The sequence below is a fragment of the Apis dorsata genome, unplaced genomic scaffold (genome assembly GCF_000469605.1).
Source record: "Apis dorsata unplaced genomic scaffold, Apis dorsata 1.3 scaffold_381, whole genome shotgun sequence".
NCBI lineage: Eukaryota > Metazoa > Arthropoda > Insecta > Hymenoptera > Apidae > Apis > Apis dorsata.
This window is the reverse complement of record NW_006263643.1, coordinates 707187-725220: the sequence shown is the minus strand read 5'-3', so window position 1 is coordinate 725220 and position 18034 is coordinate 707187. Positions and strand designations below refer to the sequence as shown.

The window sequence follows — 18034 nt, the reverse complement described above, 5'->3', positions numbered from 1 at the left end:
TTTGCTCTATCTCTTTGTATAATATAATATAATGTAATATAATGTAATATAATGTAATATAATGTAATATAATATATAATGTTTGTATAAAGTTATATATTTGGAAAAATATAAATGCTGGAAAATTTTAGGCGTTGATTTTAATTATTTCAATATGTATTTAAAGTATTCGAAGAATCATTGATCAATGAAATGATATTAATTAATCATAAAATTTATTTCATAATTAGAATTTTTAAATTTAGCATTGACCGATATATTTTAATTTTTCAGATTGAAGAAGATAACCCTGACGGTGCTAAAATTTGATTGACCGGATTAATTACCTTCCTGAATCTGATGGTCTCTCAAATACAACTCCGTATTTGCGTATTTGAGTTGTCCAAAGAAGCTGCAGTATGCTGGTGAGTTTGGTACATTAAACTTTGTTGCAAATTCGAGATAGCTGGTCTTCTAGCTTATTATTTTAGAATGGATGGCAAATCTCAAAGCTTATTTTTATTTTTATTTACCATGATATTCAATTTTTAGAATTGAAATATTCAGAGATTGGCATTTTAATAAGATAGGTATAATTTTTTTGTTTCGTCGTGCAAAAGGGATTTAGAAAATTTCATTGGATGTTGGATAATATATTTATAGGATAATAAAATAAGATACTTAAAGATTACTTAAAGAGTTTCAATCTTTTCGCATTCTTCTGCTGCTTCTTTACTCTTTTCGAACATAATTTCCAACTTAAATTTTATTAAAACGTGTTTTTACTTTATCCTATTAAAAAAATCTAAATCCTTTTTCTATCAATTGATTGATCCTAAACTTTTTGTGATAATAAAAATATTACTTGTAATATTGTTTTAAAATATAGAAAATTGTAAAAAAGCGAAATTCAAGATGCACATCATAACAAGTAGGTGGAATTTACTTTCTTTACATTGTATTGAAAAATTGAAAACTTTGTGATTTATACAATCAAACTCTTGTTTTAACATCATACATTATTAATATGATAAAAAGAAAGTAATATTATAGAATAATAATTATAAAAATATTATATAATCCATCATATAATTTTCATTTTTTCTTTCAGTAAGAATAAAGAAATTAATCAAACCTGAGATAAGTCATCCATCAAATGAAAAATTTCATTTCTTTTCACGAGTAATACTTCCAAATTCCAAATTTTAATATCATTTTAATTCTTTTATTAAAAAAAAACAATCCAACTTATTGCTTATAATCTCATAATACAATTAGAAATTCCTAATCGTATAAACAATATACAAAAATTTCATTATTAAATCTGAATACATAAAAAGAGATTAAAAAATTTTTTAAAATAAGAATTATAAATTCCAAAAAAATATTTTTGCCATAAACCCTTCAATTTCATCCATCCCTGCCAATCGCAGAAACGAAGAATAGAAAAGGAAAAAAAAAAAGAAAAAAATATTCTATCGCGAAGAAATCCCCTCAATCACATCCACAAAATCAAAACTCGCAATTTCATCAGTCAACCCGACACATAATCGCCCGCCGACCTTAGTCTACGATCTGTCCCGCGGCTTTAAAGACTCGGGCGAATCGTTGTACCCGATTCAATTACCTTTGAAATCCCTTGTCGTCGGACATTAAAGCCAGAACTAATCCCCGGGACACTGTGCAAGAGCGAAGCTACAAGCGGATGCTCTCACCCCGCCGCTAAGCTTCGTGGAATCCTCTATGGGGTAACGATAATCGATAGAAGGGGGAAAAAAAAAAAAAGAAAGAAAGAAAGAAAAAAGGAGGAAGAAGAAAAAAGAGATGGTGAGAAGAGGAGAAGTAAAACACGGTTGAAACAGTAACGTTGTCACGTTTGAGCGACGAAATATCTCGTGTCTGGTTGCTTGAAACCGAGTGAAAAACGCGACGGAATGCGGTTTCCTTCCCTTTCGCAAATAATACGATTTGAATCCGTTGATAAACTGCGAATTCTTGCAATTGCATATATACGCGCTCTCTTGAATCATGGGGCAACGATGGATAGATGGATGAAAAATTGTGGATATAGTTATAGTATTGATTTTGTTTCATATGAAAAGGAGAAGAAATTTTGTAGAGAGCGAAATGATTTGATTTTTAATAAGATTATTGATATTTATAGTTTTAATAAAAATAAAATTCTGTAATGATTGATTATTCGAAGTTTTGATTAATCTAAATGTCAATTATTCGAATAATCAAACTTGGAATAATTCAAAATTGAAATAATTGATAATACAACGATATATTATTATTTGCTTAATTGAATTAATCGATTATTAATTTTCGTAAATCGTAACAAGAAATTTCATTCTTTCCTATGAATTTATATAATGAAATACTTGATTGTATTCGAATTTCTTTTTTAAAAACAGTTAGATATTAAATTTATCTTTTTGTTTACCTCTATTTATTTATTAATATATTTTTAAAATTTTAAGTTATAATGGTTAGTGAAAGTAGTTAGTGAAAGAGGAATATAGAAGATGTATTTAAAACAATTAGATTATTACTATGAAATAAAATAATACTCGAATCATGTAGCATTATCTTCTCTTAATCCTTCGAGGACGATCAACTATGTATTTGGCAAATGTGAACGTAAAGAAAGTGGCTTTTAGAGCAAGTGATCTATGAGAATCATTTCGATTTTTTAATTCTCTTCTTAATTTTGAAATATTTTTTATTCCATCTTTTATTCTTCTTAAAAACAATTAGATTATTGCTAAGAAACAAAATAATACTGAATTTATCTTTTATTCCATTTTGTTTTTAAAAACAATTAGATTATTTTTATGAAACAAAATAATATTGAATTTATTTTTTTGCTTATCTCTATTTATTTATTGATTTGTTTTTGAAATTTTGGTTATAATGAAAAAGGAATATAGAAGATATGTTTAGGACAAAACAATTATTGTCATAAAATTGAAAATAATATAAATTTATCTTTTATTCCATTTTCTTTTTAAAAACAATTATTTCTATGAAACAAAATAATACTGAATTTATCTTTTTGTATATTTTTATTTATTTATTTTTGAATTTTTGATTATAGTGAAAAAATGTAGAATGTAATGGATGTAAAAGATGTTTAGAATAAAACAATTAGATTATTGCTATGAAACAAAATAATAACTGAATTTATCTTTTAGTATATCTTTATTTATTTTTTGATTTAGTTTTGAATTTTTGATTATAGTGAAAAAAGGGATGTAGAAGTCGTTTAGGATAAAACAATTAGGTTATTGCTATAAAACTGAAAATAATATAAATTTATTTTTTATTCCATTTTATTTTTAAAAATAATTAGATTTTTGGTAGAAAATAAAATAATACTGAATTTATCTTTTTACTTATCTTTATTTATTTATTAATTTGTTTCTGAAATTTTAGTTATAGTGATTAGTGTAGCGTGAAAGAGGAGATGTAGAAGATGTGTTTAGGAAAGTGATATCGATGTTGTTCCGGTTTTGCCGAGTCGATGCGCCGGAAGTTGTGTGTGATAGCGGATGATGATGGAACTTGTAGTATGAAATACTGTCGACACGTGTTGAGTTTGAATTGTTGCATTGATGTTTAAATATCAGATTTTTTTTTTAATAATACGTAATACATTTTTACATAATAATTACTAAAAACTAGTCGATAATAACTTTAATAACTTTTTCAATAAACAACGATTACTAAATCATCATAATCCCGTATTCAAGATAATAATAATAAAATTATCTTTCTTTAAATATCTATCCTTAAATCGAAAAATTTTCCAGAGATTTCGAATGCCAATCTCGAAATCCCATTCGAAAAATAAAAATTATATATTTTCCTTCAATTTCCGTGATTTATTCATGCATTCAATTACGTACATATCAATTGGCAATTTTCTGTGTTGCTCTATGAAAAGTGGCCATTGACCGAATCATCTGACATTCTCCAAATTTCCATCAACTTTCCTTCCGCGTCATTTCCCACTCTCTCGACAGATTTCTCGGTTCTCCACGAGACATTACGGCAGATCACGTGCACAATACCTTCAATTTCATCGACCCTCCTTTAATGCGTAGCAATACGTTTTCCTTGTGTCCCTACGAAAATTTTCTCCAATTGGCTCGAATCATGTGGCATTATCCTCTCTTAACTCTTCGAGGACGATCAACTATGTATTTGGCAAATGTGAACGTGAAGAAAGTGGCTTTTAGAGTAAGTGTTATGAGAATCATTTTGATTTTTTAATTCTCTTCTTAATTTTGAAATATATGAATCTCATCGATTTATCCATCTTTTAATGTTATAATGCTAGTTCATTTTTAACATCTATGAACTTATCCTCGTTTGACATTGTATTTTTCTCAAAGTTTGTAATAGTATGAGTATATGAAAATCAATGTGTACTATTAATTTATTGTATTGTAGATACATTAAATTTTATATGTAATAAATAGCAAGCAAACTGGGTAATTATTATACTAAACAATGATAAAAATTGAAAATTTTAAAAAAGTCATATTTATTAATTTGCTTTGTGTTTTTTTTTCAAAATTTTATTTTTAATATGGTAATAAATTTAATTGGATATATAAAGACCAATGTGAATTTAATATGTATATTCATAATTAATTCTGTTAAAAATTACAAAAGTGAAAAGAAATATATTAATTTATTTATAAATTTGTAACGCAATTACTGTTAAAATAATTATAATTACAATAAAATAATTACAATTAATCTTTACATTGGTACATTTACGTACAAAATAGTTATTCTCGATATTCCTATTCTCCTATTGGTAGAAAATCGAAGGTTTCCAATGCCAGAGATCAGCGTTGACGAAATTCCAAACAGTTCTCGGAGGTTCTCTATCATCGATCCATTGCGCTCTGGGAAGGCAGTCTGGGAATTCTGGGATGAGGTTTGAAGATCGAAACAACGAGGATTGAGGGCAACTATCAAACTTTTTCTGAAATGTTAGATTATACTCTTCTATACTAAAAATATAATAAAATGTCTAAAATTTTTTAATTAATATTTTTTACGTAATATATTTGATTATAGAACTATTAAATATGTTAGTTTAATGATTTTTAAACTATGGATTCTAAAAAGTTTAAAAAGATTAAGGTTTTTAATCCTAAATTATTCTTTCAGCTAATTTTTGGAATAATAATATTAATTATTCTCTAATAAATTGAAAATGGAAACAATAGTTGGAAGTTTGAAATGTATGGAATTTTCATAAAGTTAAGAACTATTGTATCAGATGGTACCGCATGATATGTAGATAATTTTAATGTATAAAACAATGTATAATACATTGAAAATTAATTAGTAGAATGTAGATTTAGAAAATATATTTATAATGTTTTTAATAGAATATTATTCATTGTTTATATAATTACAAGAATAAAAAAATTAAAACTTGTTGCTTTCAAGATTATTCTAACTCTATTGTTAATAAAATTATTTATTTTATTAATTATATTTCAAATATTCATTTACAATTATACAATATACAGGGAAGTTAAAAGAGAGTGAGAGATATATAGATAATTTTGTATATATATGTGTGTTGTATTATATATATATATATATGGATGTATATATAAAACTATAATAATATATTGAGAATTAATTAGTAGAATGTAGATTTACAAAATATATTTATAATGTTTTTAGTGGAATATTATTCATTTATATAATTTCAAGAATACGAAAATTAAAACTTGTTACTTTCAAGATTGTTCTAACTCTAGTGTTAATAAAACTATTTATTTTATTAATTATATTTCAAATATTTATTTACAATTACAGAATATACGGAAAAGTTAAAAGAGAGTGAGAAATATGTAGATAATTTTAATGTACGTATAAAACAATAATATATTAAGAATTAATTAGTAGAATATAGATTTACAAAGTATATTTATAATGTTTTTAGTGGAATATTATTCATTGTTTATATAATTTCAAAAATAAAATTAAAACTTATTTTCAAGATATTTTCTAGCTTTGTTAATAAAACTATTTATTTTACTAATTATATTTCAAATATTCATTTGCAATTAGAATATACAAAGAAGTTAAAAGAGAATGAGAGATATATAAATAATTTTAATGTATAAAACAATAATACATTGAGAATTAATTAGTAGAATAGATTTACAAAATATATTTATATTTTTAGTGGAATATTATTCATTGTTTATATAATTTCAAGAATACAAAAATTAAAACTTATTACTTTCAAGATTGTTCTAGCTCTAATGTTAATAAAATATTTTTAGTGGAATATTATTCATTGTTTATATAATTTCAAGGATATAAAAATTAAAACTTGTTATTTTCAAGATTGTTCTAGCTTTACTGTTAATAAAATTATTTATTAATTATATTTCAAATACTCATTTTGATTTGTCTTTTTTTTTAAAAAAAAAGGAAAAAACAATTCTTAATACTAATTTTTAATAGAAAATTGTATAATACATTTTAACATTATATACATTTCGGCAAAAAAAAAAATTAAAACTTAACTATTTAATCCAGGATAAGTTAGGTGTAGGTGTTCCATTTTACCCAACTTAATCTTACAACTCCACCATTTTGTCTACTTAGGTAATATCCGGAGAACTTGATATTCGGAAATCTCACCTCGAATCCCTTTCAATCCTCTACCCTTCTTTTTGTCTCAAGTGCATCGACTTCATGCACTTTCACCCTTCCTCCTCCTCCTTCTTCTCTTCGTTTTCTTCTTTGCACTTTCCCTTTCGTACCAATCGACCATGGCGTTCCACGCACGATCGGCCATTTCCTTTTTAGTCAAGGTACTTGTGCACGAGATAGAGCGGGACAGGAAATGGCAGTGGTTGGTCGTGGTTATTTTCGAACAGACCGGCTCGATACGTGGAAGCCATTGTTCGCGCGGTCCTAGTTTGGCAGTGATCCTCGGTGTCAGCCAGTCTAATAAAAGCCAGGTCGAGCTCCGTGGACGGCTACCGATCAGACTCGACTCTGATTCATCCCTACAGGCTACGGAACGGCCTGGATAAACGACCCGCTTCGGGCTCTACGTCATAGACGTGCACTCACGCCCCTTAAGTATTGTTGTATTGACCTGTTACATCTTTGTTATGAATTTTATTTTATCACCTCTTATATGGAATTCGTTATTAAAAATTTTGCGTTTCGATTTTATTTTTAAGTAAAATTATTATATTATTACTCAATTAATTATTATATTTTGATTTATCTAATATGATTTAACTTCTCAGTTTCTTAGATGAATTTTATCTAGAATTTTTTTATTTTTCAGGACAATTAAAATATTTGTATTTCAAATTTTTCTGTAGATTCTTTAATTTTAAAGTTAAAATATGTAATATGTTATAATTCTTAGAAATTTAAAATTTTATTTAATGTAAATTAGATATTAATTTAAAAGAATTAATTCAATATAGTGTAAAGGTAGCTAATTAATTAAATAGCTAAGAATATTTTTTTTCTGTCCTGGTTATTCATAGACATTGAAATATTTGTATTTGAATTTTTCTTGTACATCTTTTAGCTCTTAAATAAAGTTAATATCCTATGTATTTTTTGGAAATTTAGAATTTATTGTACGAAGAATATTTTTTAATTATTAAATAAAGTTGAAATGTATTTTTTGAAAATATTTGTATTTCAAAGTTCTGGTCAAAAAATTAGAATCATTCTACACTAAAATATATTTTCATTTTTACTTTTAAATTCAAAGATTTAAACTTGAAACTTAATTGCAAATTTTATTCATTATTAATGTATTTTTCACATTTTAATAATTTGCATATTACCATACGTAATATTTTATTATTTTTTATTATATTTCTCGATAATTATCTCGATAGTAATCAAATTAAAATGTTTGGAATTCATTTTATATAAAAAATGAAAAATATGATAAAATTAAAAAGGATTATTATATATGTTATTGTTATGTAATATTTGCTAATAATTAATTTATTAGTTGATAATAAATTATTATTAAAAACAGATAAAAATATTTTCAAAGAATTTTTAGTGGTTCTAATTTTCTTGTAATCTGTTCTTCAATCGGTGATTAATCATTTTTGTAATGTGAATTTTGCAGTGATAATTTGAAAGTATCGAGGAATTTTTAAATAATTTTAGCGGTATATTAAGGTCAGATAGGAATGTTATATAATATGAAGGAATTTAATCGTGAGAAAGTAGTAATTGGGATAAATTCCGTGGGGGATTTTAATTTTTTTGTATTGTATTTAAATGAAGAAATATTTCTCTTCGAAGAATGTTTAAACCAAGTATCATTAAGAAAATTTCAATATTTAAAAAAGTATTTTTTTGAAATTAAAATACAAAAAAAAACAATAAAATATAATAATATATAACAATATAAAAATAAAGAAAATAAAAAAATAAAATAAACTGAATAATGGAATATTTTACAATAATCAAACAATATAATTATTTTTTTAAAGAACGTTAATTTTCTTCTCAAAGAGTCAAATTACTCGAAATTAAAGAGATATCATTAACAAGTTACACTGCTCTCTCCTAATCCTTTCTTTTCAAAAATAATTTCATCGAAATCTTTATCGTTTTACCAACTTTCGAATTTTCGATTTCATTTTCTTAATAGAGGTGAAAAATAAAAGCAACAACTTTGGTACCACGGCTGGTATCGCGGATACATTTATAAAAGGGTATAGGAAAAGTAATATCGTCCACATATATTTCTTGGACTGGGACATAGTTTAAGAGAGTTATCGGACCACCGATGAGGCTCTGAAAAGTAATATCTGCTCCATGCATCACGTCTTAAATCCGGCTTCACCGGAAACCAACGACGAATTCTGAAAGATAATATCGCTCAGCCACGGGATTATATGTGTGCACATAGAGTTATGGTTCGAAGCTTGAGGTCGCACGCAAAGAAATTAGATCTCCGATAAAAATTCATGAATGTAAACGTTTTACGTATTTTCATATAGTGAAATTATTCAAATTGATTGTTTTTTTTTTTTTAAATAATATTTTGTACAATTCTGACATTTGATTAATTGCAATCTATATCTAAACAGATTTTAATATGTAACTAATATTAAATGTAATGAAATAAGTTTTAAAAAATGGATATAATATTTTTGGCAAAATTAATGTTATTTCTTTTCTCAAATGTAACATTAATGTAACATGTATTTAATTATTTTTATAATGATATTATAATCTTAATCATATGCACATAATAATTATAATATTTTAATTAATTTTCTTGACTATTATATATAATCATCCTTTATTTTTTTTTTTCATTCTCTTAACTCATGAATAATATTTAGAAGGTATTTAAAAAAATAGCATTCAACATTTCTTTCTTGTATATAAAAATAATTTTTCTTGTAATTGTGAGATTTTTCAATCAATATACTTGTCTATTTTTATAGAAATAATTAATTACTAATATTACTATATTTTGTCATGTTTTCAAAAGATATACTCTTACAGAATATATTTTTATACATATTATATACACATAGGAAAAACGTGAATCAGATAAATAGTTACAATGAAACATTTTTTTTGTTTTAAAAAGAAATAAAGTTGTATCAAAATATTCAATTATATGTTCAAATTCATTATACAGAAAATTTTATATGATAACAATTCCAATAATATTTCCTCTACATATTAAATAATATTAAACATCAATATTAGTCATGATAACTCAATATAACTCAATAAAATTAATCTTCTGAATCACAATAGATAATAACGGAATGGAAATATACAATTTAAAAAAATCATTCTTTCTAACTAAATTTCAAATTAATTATCAAAATTATATTCATCACGACGACTCGAAAATTAAAATATTCATTTCACTTTATCCATTAATTAAAAAGTTCTTCTACACGATAATTCTACGCGATTATGAAAAGAGATAAAAAAAAATTTATCGTTACAAAAGTATACAGGATTGTTGGGGGAACATGTATTGTATACATGTTGTACATGGTTTGCACTTCGAATCCACCGTGCTTGTATCTCCGATCGGGCCGATACAATTTTATCCCAAGACACGTCGTCGACCGGAAAGAGAGTGAAAGAGTCTCTCCGAAATCGATGCCCGCCAATAGTGCAAGTCTGGTGTACGCTTCTCGTAAGACATCCCCCATAACACTCTTCTCTCGAGATGTTAGGTTTGATGGCCGGTTGCCAAGCAGACACAATCCACAGGCTATAAATACTGGCGGACACTAGCGTGTCCTGCCCCTCGTTCCATTCCAACGGCTACCGCTCTCCCCTTCCCCCTCCTCCCGCCGCTCCAACTTTTTCGCGGCATTTCTGCGCCTTAACACGGGCAAAACGTGTACCAACAACTCGCTCGCTCTGGCGCGCTGGTTTCGCGCGGAATGGGCCAAGCTACTAATTTCGATCCAACTAAGGTAGGCGGAGGAGAAAATGGAAATGGCAGAGGATCTTCATTTCCCTATTAATGTAGTATAGGTATTTTTGAAAATTGTAAGAAATTTTGTCGATGATTAATATTCAATTATTAATATGAGCTTGTGCATTAACAAGGCAGAGGAAATCGTCTACTACGAGGATTTTTTAAAACTGAAATGAGAAATACATTTTGTAGATAGTTAATATTCTGTTTAACTGATGAGTCGTCTATGGCGAATTATTTTGTTAATATTTTGTTTATGGGACGAGTTTAATATGATAGAGATATGTTGAGATGTAATTATTTTTGTTTTATGTGAGAGTGGGTGTATAGAGATTGAGTGAATTATTATAAAATTGGATGGGCGTACGAAAGTTTTTTTTTCTGTGTGCATGGACAACAGTTTAATGGAAAAATAATGAAAAGTAAAACTATATATTGTAACTATATATATATATATTGTAAGATCTCACATTTTTTTTTGTTTCGTAATTTTCACCGACAATCATATTATTATTATTAATAATTATTATTAAAATAATTATTATAATAAGATCGGTGATAAGGTAATGTTTGAATCTTCAAAATAAAATAAAATAAGATATAACTTTGTGTGAGTATTCTGTTTATAATTAAATTGTAACAGATGAATCGTGTACATATGGAAGACAACAATGTTTTCTCCGAAATGTCTGAGGATCTCCATTCTAATAAAATTCTAAATTGTGAAAACGCGTTTAATATCGTTTGTAAGCGAATTGTGAAATCATTATTGTTATGTCGTCATTTTATTTTAAAGATATTTTATTCGTGTTTTAATCTGTATTAATTTCGTCGAAACGAAAGCTTGTTTAAATTTTTAATTGATCGAAAATTCAATGGGATTCTTATAATAATAAATTCTATTGGGAAATTTGAAATTTCTTCGTCAAAATTATAAAAAATTATATTATATTATACCGGAAATTAGCAAAAAATTAGAAAGAATATGCAAAATCAACGAGAATAACAATTTTAAATAAATTGATAAAATTCAAAAAATAGAATTAATTCAAATGTCATTATAAAATAATAATTCACAAATAACTAATACTGCTATAAAAGATAAAAACGATTTCTAGCTTTTAATTTAATTCTTAATTTTTAATTTTTTAATTTAGTTTATTAAATTTTTAATTTATTTTTGTATAAAAGAGTTAACAACAACGATATTTAAATTCATTATTACATTCAAATCATTCCATTAATTTCCAATCACATCAACTAGTTCTATATTACTTTCTCGATCTTCGACAGAGGATTCTGTCGTCGGATAAATAATATCTTGGGATCAATCTAATCGATCGTTATAACGTGACGAGGATAAGAACGTTTAAGGATCGTGATACCAAGACGATGGTTAAATGGGAGAAAGGGGAATAAAAAACGGAAAGAAAATCAAAGAGGAGGAGAAAAAGGAGGAGAAGGGGTGAGGGAAAAAATGAAGGACGTTTATTGAACGTTATTAAATGTAATGCCACGAGGCGTGTCTCCCTTTTGGGAACTTTATCGATAACTTAGTAATTCCCTAAAAGGATCCCTGCCACGGGACTTTCAAGTAGCGATGGATGTAACATCTCCGCCTTTCTTCGAGCAATTCAAGTAGAACTTGCTTTATGCGAATTTTTGGAGACAAAAATGTTCGCTTAAGAAAATTTTCATTCAACACGTTCATTTGTGAAATAAAATAAAATGAAATCCAAAATTAATTATATATAACTTTATTCGATTAACTTCTGTAATGTTATATTACTTTTGGAGCTAACTTTATTTTTTTTTTTTACCAAGTTTTTGAAAGACATTTTGGAATGCAAATATAGGATTTCTACAGATTAAAATTTCCATTATGATACATTTCAATATAAAGAAATAAACTTTCTGTATTATAATCATTTGAAAGCTGAAAAAATTTCCAATCATAATATTGTAATCTAATCTATATTATTCTCATTTATATCAATCTAACAAGTCATGATATAACTGAATTTCATTTACAATCTATAACCTAACCTAACTTAACCTAACCTATTTAACCTAGTTTAATCTAATTATACAAATCTTGTTAAAATTAATATAAATAAGATAATATATCTTCACTATTTTTATTGCTTTAATAAATAAATTTCATTTTATAAAAAAAAATAAATTATATATTTACATACTGCAATAATATAATATATATATTGTTCACATAATAAAACATTTATATTAAAAAGAATTTCACGATCATTTCGTATTATATTTATATCAAATATCAGAAACGAGGATATAATATATAAAAATATTATTCTGATATCTTAAAAATAAATAAGAAAAATGAACTGCACTTATAAAAATTGTTTTTCATCATCAAAATAAAATATTTATTTCAGATTCAAATATAGGCGTAGAATTTAATTAATTAATAAATAAAATTTATTTCGAAGATAACGGTTATTTGAAAATTTCTTAAAATGGCCAATTCTTTAGAAGCATCACGCCCCATCGCTACTTTCGAGACGTTGGTCACGATGTTTCCCTTCACGTTCCAGCTCCTGTTATTCCTCAGCTTGCTCCGAAGAATGGGCCATTACGCTCCTCCTCTCCTTCCTCTTTGCTCTCTTTTTTTTCATCTGTTCCTCCGTCAAAATCGATATCGAGCTCTCTTGTTGTCTTACCGTCTGAAAAGTAAGTAGACCTTTCTCTAAACATTGGACACTCTCTCAACGCCAACTTTTCCGCGTCGTCCATCTTAATTTCGCATTTGGACTTTTGGGGCAACAAGTTTGGTGGGAGGGGGAGGAATTTCGGATTCGAAGGGGAAGAAAATTCTTTGTTAATCTCTTTTCGGTTTCTATGAGTTATCGAAATTTATTCTCTTGGTAATTAAGTATTCTTGATGGATTGGATTCTTGAACGGAATGATTTAAATATTTATTTGGCAACGAGACGTTGAAGCGATTTAAATTGTGCTTTACATATATTTTCAGAGATAGAGGAAAGAATAATTTTTTTTTTTTTTTTTTTACGAATTTTATTATGATATCATTAGAATTAAGAATTCACAATTAAATATATTCGAAGAATATTCAAAATCGATTCTCGTGAAAAGCAAAGATTTGAATAATTTTTGACTTTTGTATAAATTTTTTTACGTGTAATATAATATTTCTAATAACACTTTATGCGAATAATTTTTCTTGATTTTTTACAAACGATTTTTTATTTTTATATGTATAAATGATTTTCCTAACAAAGAAAGCCAAGCTCGACATCTCGATTTAATCTTCGCCACAATCCTAACCTAGACAATCCCGATAGCGCGCGAAATTTGAATTTAAATTCCGCTTAAGTTTTAACTACTCCCAACCTCCCTATCCCAGATTCAATTGATTCGACGCTTCCGGTCTTATTCGACCGGAGGAATAAATTCATTTATACGCACAAACCGCTATGCATTCTCATTTGCCTGAAAATAGCTCTGTTTTCAGGACAATGGGGCCAGTATAATTAAGCAAAATACCGAGAATGAACGAAATAAATAATGTTTTGTTTATTAAAATAAATTCAATATAAAAATTTCCTATTGTTTTTTATTTTATCTTGTTTCGTGGGGGAAAAAAATGTTCCATCGATATTTCTTTCGTTTTCATTACAATTCGAATAGATTATGTGTAGTTATGTGATCAACTTCATTTTTAGATTCTAATTATAACGAAGAAAAAATGAACGGAATAATAATTTATTTTTATAAATATAATAAATTTAATTTGTTTTTTGTTTTAATTTATTTTGCAAAAAAATGTTCCGTCAATTTTCCTTGATTAGGTGATCAATTTTATCAATTCTGTATATTAATCTTATTTATCTATTTATCTATTTTTATCAAAATTCGAATAAATATTTATTTACTTTTTTTTTATTTCAATCAATTATAAGGATAGAAGTAAGAACGAAATAAGAAAGTCTTACTTACTTAAATTTTAATTTTCTTTTACTTTCTATTTTATTTTATTACACGAGGAAATATTCCATTAATGTTTCTCTTATTTTTTAAATAGAATTGGTTATTTGTCTTATTGGTCTTTCTCTTTGATTAAGTGACCAACTTTATATTATATTTCAGTTCTAATTACGATACCAATTTATTATTAGGCAAATAAATTTACTTTCTTGCTATTTTCTATTTTATTTTATTTCATAAAAAAAAACAAAAAAAAGAAACGTTCCATCGATACTTCTTTTATTTCTATCAAAATTGAAGTAGATAGTTCTTTTTCTCAATTAGGTCACCAACTTCTCTAAAAAATGAACAAAACAAAGTAATAATGCTTTATATTTACCAAATAAACTGAATTCCCCACTAGTCTTCATTTTATTTTATTTCATTGAACAACGTTCCACCAATATTTCTTTCATTTTCGCGAAAATTCAAGTAGATAATTTGTCCTTTTTCTTCGATTAAATTAAGCTAGTTTCATCTTTCAATTATAATTACAATATCAATTCTTTATTTTATTTTATTTTACAAATAATATTCTATTCGATTAGATGGCAAGCTTCATTTTTCAATTATAATTACAATATCAAAATTAATTTAATTTCTTAATAGTTTTTATCTCATATTATTTTACTATTCACATTTCTTTCATTTTCAAATACGAATTCAAATACGATTTGCCCTTTCCCTTCAATTAAATGTCATTTGAATTATTCTTTATTTTATTTTATATTATAAATAATATTTTATTAATATTTCAATTTCACGAAAAACGATTTGATTATTTATTCTTTCTTTTTGATTGATGTCGAAAATGTCAAACTTTATTTTTCAATTGTAATTTTTTATTATTCCTTATTTTATTTTATTTTATAAACAATATTCTATTCGATTATATAACAAACTCCATTTCAATTATAATTACAATATCAAAATTAATTTAATTTTTTACTATCCTTCGTTTTATTTTATAATTCTAAATTCAAATAATTCTAAAATTCAAATACGATTTGTCCTTTTCTTTCGATTAAATGTCAATCATTTTTCAATTTATTATTTTTATTTTTCAATTATTATTCTTTATTTTATTTTATTTGACAAACAATATTCTATTCGATTAGATGGTAAGCTCCATTTCAATTATAATTACAATACCAAAATTAATTTAACTTTTTTCTATTTTTCGTTTTATTTTAACTTTATAATTCTAAATTCATAAAATTTAAATACAATTTGTCCTTTCTTTTCCACTAGATGTCAATCATTCACCTTTCAATTGTAATTACTCATTCCTTATTTTATTCTTTATTTCATTTTATTTTACAAACGATATCTTTCTCAGTTTCACGAAAATTCAAATGCGATTTGGCCATTTGCCCTTTCCCTTCGATTAGGCGGGGCAAACTTCATCTCTCTCGGTTCTAATTATAATTCATGCGAGCTTCTGCCGTGTAACGTTGTCTCTTATTCAATTTCCAGCGTCCCACCGTGGCCGAGGCGATAAAGTCTCGGTGATATTCATGCGACACGTATGTTAGTTACGACGTAACATTATACCGGTGAATAGAATTATTGCCGGGCCGTCATTAGGTTGTTTTAAGCGCACCGAGACTTTCCGTTCTCCGCGAACGGTCACCCTCGTGATTCTATCGTTCACAATTCTATTATGATATTCGTGCAATCGTTCGATTTGACGTTATTGTTATTTTAATTGTGCATTATTTATTGCACGCAATCTTTATTATTTTATTTTTATTATTTTTTTATTATTTTATTATTATTTTATTTTAAGTATTTGTTAATTTTACTTAAAAACATCATTTGATCATGTGTACGTAATACTTGAATTCGAGAAATTTCGTTATTTACAGCGTTAGAAATATGTATAAATTAAGTTTAATTGTTGTTTTTTAAGAATGATGATCTTAATTTCAGTTATTATTTTTTTATAGAAGATAATTCAATTATTTTTTTTTTAAATAAAAGATTATCATAATTTCTATTTCATTATAATGAATTCGTGGATTTAGAAATGATTTTGAAGTAGAATTTGCGAGGATTTGAGTAACCTCTTCCAAGAAGTGGCAGCACTTTATCCTAACCCGACATAAAACCGTTTCGAAAATGGCGAAAAACAGGGGAAATATGTACCGCGCAAATATGACCCGGGATAAAACTGAGAACCATCTCTTTGTCCGTGGATTTCTCTTGAAACAGTATTAAAAATATCTTTTTTTTTTTTTTTGAAAATCATCTAAAAATTCGTTATCTCTTTTATTATTTTATTATTCAAAAAGCAGCCGCGTTTCTCCTCGATTTCTTCTCGAGTTAAGATAATTATTTGGCGAGAAGATATCAAATGAAATATTTCTTATATTAAATTTTTATCTTAAATTATTGTTTTCCAATTTTTATACGTTGAGAATTTTAATTATCAAATCTATATATTTTATTTTATTTTCATTCTTCGAGATGAAATATTATAATAATTTATTTGAAATAATTTCTTATAATTCAATTTTTGCGAATTTCAAAAATCAAATTTTATATATCACGAATGAATCTTTTTAATTTCGACTTCGAGAAATAATATGAAAATACTTCTTCGTGCTGTTTAAAATTTCTTGTTAAATTTTTTATTTCAAATTGTATCGTTATCGTTTGAATTTCACATCTTGCGAAATTCCAATTATTAAATCTTTTATCGAATAATATATATATATATATATATATTTTTTTTTTTTTCGAAATGAATTTCACAATGAAATTCATTAGACTTGCTCATGAAAATTTTATAAAAGAAATATTTAATAAAAAGGAAATAATCGCAGAGAATACAGAGATACGTGATATCGATCAATCATTGATACGTAATTTAATACTGAATTAATTGCATGGAGAAAATTGGATGACCACTTCCCTACAAACATTAACTCGATCAGAACAAATTGTTCTAACGAAGCATCGATAATGTTATCCTCCGTTAATTTTCAATAACTAAGTTAAAACGCAATTTAATATATATTCTCGTATAAACAGAATAAATTAGTGAAATTAGTGAAAGAGTAAAAATAAAACTAGAAAAAATAGTTCACAAGGGTAAAATAAAACTTTATAGAATGACACATTTTGAAATTAATCTCGCGATATATGTAATGGTATTATATATGTGTGATATAATAATCTAAAATTAATGGTTTAAAAGATTTTCAAAATTTTTCAAAAGAACTAAACTTTTTTGAAAATTACGAAAAATAGAGATCTACGAAATTTCCAGAAAAATTAGATTCGGAAGTATCCAGAATCAAAAATTTTCAAAAATCTCTAATTGAAATGAATTAAATTAAAAAATTATGAAATCACGAAAATTAAAGATTTTTAAAATTTAAAAAAAGATTAAATTGATCTTTCGAAATTATATAAAAAATCTATAACTAAAAAAAAGATTTTCAAAACTTCAAGGAAACTTAAATTAATCTTTTAAAAATATAGAAAATCTAAAATCAAAAATTTTCTAGATGAACTAAAACTTT

At 25.7% G+C, this 18034-nt stretch overlaps 1 long non-coding RNA gene across 1 annotated transcript in view; it reads left to right on the top strand.

Moving 5' to 3' along the window:
* Positions 1–18034, top strand: part of LOC102678264 — a 52463-nt gene that overhangs the window by 13589 nt on the left and 20840 nt on the right. Inside the window, exon 2 of the long non-coding RNA XR_004150933.1 lies at positions 274–404. This is a non-coding gene — a long non-coding RNA (uncharacterized LOC102678264). The remainder of the gene's footprint in view (positions 1–273; positions 405–18034) is intronic.